Consider the following 4,506-nt stretch of genomic DNA (forward strand, 5'->3'; position numbering starts at 1 on the left):
ACCTATCTCAATGCCTGGCTACATAAAAGATGGCCAGAAAATATTTTTTGAATGATTTAATGAAAGTATAATTGCAAACTTTTTGAGTTGTGACTTTTAACGTACTATTTCCTTTTCTAAAATTTTACCAGTTACAGTAGATTCACCATTTAGATATATTCTTATTCATCCAAACATATTCTATGTCTTATGTAAGCTTTCAGCTTGCTGTTTTTCTCTCAACTCACACCATAATAGATCTCTTAGCTATGATCTTTTTCCAATTTTATTTCCTCTGGATAGCTCCTCAAAACTGTTACTGACACATATCCAACCTCCCCCCATCCCCAGTCCCAAAGACAGATACACACACATATCACAGAGAAGCAGAATTCTTGGAATTAGCAGGAAAAAAACTCTCCTGGAATTACTAACTCATTCTTTTACCCTCTGAAGAAAATTAATGTTGTGTTAAGCTACTGATGATATGATGGTTTTTCTTTTAATATGGTAAACATTGAAAGTTGTTGACCTCAATGTGACTGCAAGAATTTATTATTTGGTTCTTCACAAAAATATCTAGACTCTTTCTCATATTGAGTCTTTTGGCTCAAGCAGACAATGAATTGGCCACAGTCATTGGAAAAAGGTTTTCCTTTTTTGTCTCTAGGACTGTGCTTGGTTCAGTGCATTTCTAGAGTCTAACTTCTTCATTATATGGGCTCAGAAACTTTCTAAGAACCAAAAATATAGGAAATGAACAATATAGTGCATTGTTATATCAAGCACTGATTCATTTTAACTTGGCAATTTATCAGATTTATTTTTTATTACAGAAAAAAATACTCCCTTCAACAGAACTTCTATTTCAAGCCACATTCAAATTATTATGACCTTATCACCAAAGTTTAAATGATCAAAGTTGACCATGTGGCTTCATTCTTGTAATTCAAGTTTTCACAAGAAGCAAACCTCATGTTTGTGATTTTACTCAGTGCTAAAATGAGGTTTAGCATGAGGAAATGGAATGTGTGGCTGTAAATTAAAGCCCTTTAGGGGATGTAGAGGACTTTTATTACACAACAAAAGCATCATGGAAAAGAGATTCATTCTTTGAACTTTTTTTCTTTTTGATGATCTGTTTAAAGTCTTTTAATGAATAAGAGAACTTCACATTAGCACAACTCAACAACAGCTCCAAAATTATGTGTTTCTAAAAACCTATTTCATAGAAACAAAAATAATTATATTTTGAGATGGACATCTTTCCAAGAAAAAAAAAAATCACTTTCTTGGTAGGTCTGCAAAAACTAACAAAGTCATAGATTTATATAAGAACTTGCTGAATGTGAATATTCTAATTTTCAGCTATAGGAAATTTTTAGTGAACATTTTGTAACACCTACCTAACATCCAGTAGGTAACCAACTAATCCCAATTTGCTTCGGGCTGACCACGATGGACTTAGCATTCCCCTCAGTTTGACTAAACTTTAGACATAATTTTGTATGATTATAGGCCTCTAATCTCCCTTTTCTTACAGCACTTATTTTAGAAAACTTTCAATTACAAATTCTTCCTTTTCCCCATAGAGATATAAATCTTCTCCCAGCCTGTTGATAGTTTTGCAACTCAGGAATGTCTTTCCCAGACCTGGGAACCCCTTTCTTTAATAAGTAATTATCAAGAAAGATAGAGAGAACGAGGAGGAAGGAGAGAAAATGGCGTCCACGGATTACAGTACCTACAGCCAAGCTGCAGCCTAGCAGGGCTACAGCGCTTACACCGCCCAGCCCACTCAAGGATATGCACAGACCACCCAGGCGTATGGGCAACAAAGCTATGGAACCTATGGACAGCCCACTGATGTCAGCTATACCCAAGCTCAGACCACTGCGACTTACGGGCAGACCGCCTATGCGACTTCTTATGGACAGCCTCCCACTGGTTATACTACTCCAACTGCCCCCCAGGCGTACAGCCAGCCTGTCCAGGGGTATGGCACTGGTGCTTATGATACCACCACTGCTACAGTCACCACTACCCAGGCCTCCTGTGCAGCTCAGTCTGCTTATGGCACTCAGCCTGCTTACCCAGCCTATGGGCAGCAGCCGGCAGCTACCGCACCTATAAGACCTCAAGATAGTAACAAACCTGCTGAGACTAGTCAACCTCAGTCTAGCACAGGGGCTTACAATCAACCCAGCCTAGGATACGGACAAAGTAACTACAGTTATCCCCAGATACCTGGGAGCTACCCCATGCAGCCAGTCACCGCACCTCCATCCTACCCTCCTACCAGCTATTCCTCTACACAGCCGACTAGTTATGATCAGAGCAGTTACTCTCAGCAGAACACCTATGGGCAGCCGAGCATCTATGGACAGCAGAGTAGCTATGGTCAACAAAGCAGCTATGGGCAGCAGCCTCCCACTAGTTACCCCCCCAAACTGGATCCTACAGCCAGGCTCCAAGTCAATATAGCCAGCAGAGCAGCAGCTACGGGCAGCAGAGTTCATTCCGACAGGACCACCCCAGTAGCATGGGTGTTTATGGGCAGGAGTCTGGAGGATTTTCCGGACCAGGAGAGAACCGGAGCATGAGTGGCCCTGATAACTGGGGCAGGGGAAGAGGGGGATTTGATCGTGGAGGCATGAGCAGAGGTGGGCGGGGACGAGGACGCGGTGGAATGGGCGCTGGAGAGCAAGGTGGCTTCAATAAGCCTGGTGGACCCATGGATGAAGGACCAGATCTTGATCTAGGCCCACCTGTAGATCTAGATGAAGACTCTGACAACAGTGCAATTTATGTGCAAGGATTAAATGACAATGTGACTCTAAATGATCTGGCAGACTTCTTTAAGCAATGTGGGGTTGTTAAGATGAACAAGAGAACTGGGCAACCCATGATCCACATCTACCTGGACAAGGAAACGGGAAAGCCCAAAGGTGATGCCACAGTGTCCTATGAAGATCCACCAACTGCCAAGGCTGCCATGGAGTGGTTTGATGGGAAAGACTTTCAAGGGAGCAAACTTAAAGTCTCTCTTGCTCGGAAGAAGCCTCCAATGAACAGCATGCAGGGTGGTATGCCACCCCGTGAGGGCAGAGGGGTGCCACCACCACTCCGTGGAGGTCCAGGAGGCCCAGGAGGTCCTGGGGGACCCATGGGTCGCATGGGAGGCCGTGGAGGAGATAGAGGAGGTTTCCCTCCAAGGGGTCCCCGAGGTTCTCGAGGGAACCCCTCCGGAGGAGGCAATGTCCAACACCGAGCTGGAGACTGGCAGTGTCCCAATCCGGGTTGTGGAAACCAGAACTTCGCCTGGAGAACAGAATGCAACCAGTGTAAGGCCCCGAAGCCTGAAGGCTTCCTCCCGCCACCCTTCCCGCCCCCGGGTGGTGATCACGGTAGAGGTGGCCCTGGTGGCATGCGTGGTGGAAGAGGTGGCCTCATGGATCGTGGCGGCCCTGGTGGCATGTTCAGAGGTGGCCATGGTGGAGACAGAGGTGGCTTCTGTGGTGGCCGGGGCATGGACCGAGGTGGCTTTGGTGGGGGGGCCCCCTGGACCTTTGATGGAACAGATGGGAGGAAGAAGAGGCGGACGTGGAGGACCTGGAAAAATGGATAAAGGCGAGCACCATCAGGAGCGCAGAGACCGGCCCTACTAGACGCAGAGACCCCACAGAGCTGCATTGACTACCAGATTTATTTTTTAAACCAGAAAATGTTTTAAATTTATAATTCCATATTTATAATGTTGGCCACAACATTATGATTATTCCTTGTCTGTACTTTAGTATTTTTCACCATTTGTGAAGAAACATTAAAACAAGTTAAATGGTAGTGTGGCGAGTTTTTTTTTTTTTTTTTCTTTTAAAGATGGCTGTTTAACTAAGACTTAACAATGGGAACCCCTGTGAGCATGCTCAGTGTCGTGGAGAACCAAGAGGGCCTCTAACTGTAACAATGTCATGGTTGTGATTTTTTTTTTTTAAATAAAATTCCAAATGTTTATAAAAAAAAAAAAAAAGAAAGAAAGAAAGATAGCTCCCCTGTCTCCTAGTTTCTATTGGAGGATAGGAGCCTAATTAAAAAAATAGCAAACACAGATGACCTAATAACACTGATCAATCTACCCTCTAACATTTTTTAGTACTTTTCCACTGTGTCACCCAAGAATTTTCCCTGCCCCCTCTTTTTTATTTCAATAGATTTAGGAGGTATATGGATGAATTGTATAATGGTGAGGTCAGGGCTTTTAGTGTGCCCATCACCACATTAGTGTACATTGTACCCAACAAGTAATTTTTCATCCCTCACTCCCCTCCCACCCTCCTCTTTTTTTTTTAGTTTCCAATGTCCATTGTAATGCTTAATGACTATATATACCCACATTTAGCTCCCACTTGTAAGTGAGAATATGTGGTATTTCTTTTTCCATTTCTGAGATACTTCACTTAGGATAATGGTCTCCAGCTCTATACAAGTTGCTGCAAAGACACTATTTTCTTCCTTTTTATGGCTGAG

General features: G+C 43.5%; 1 pseudogene; it reads left to right on the plus strand.

The window, feature by feature from the left end:
* The first annotated feature begins 1,700 nt into the window (after positions 1-1,700).
* LOC138395154 (RNA-binding protein EWS pseudogene) lies at positions 1,701-3,794 on the plus strand (annotated as a pseudogene).
* The last annotated feature ends 712 nt before the right edge of the window (positions 3,795-4,506 follow it).

This window comes from Eulemur rufifrons, chromosome 15, assembly GCF_041146395.1.
Source record: "Eulemur rufifrons isolate Redbay chromosome 15, OSU_ERuf_1, whole genome shotgun sequence".
Classification (NCBI taxonomy): domain Eukaryota; kingdom Metazoa; phylum Chordata; class Mammalia; order Primates; family Lemuridae; genus Eulemur; species Eulemur rufifrons.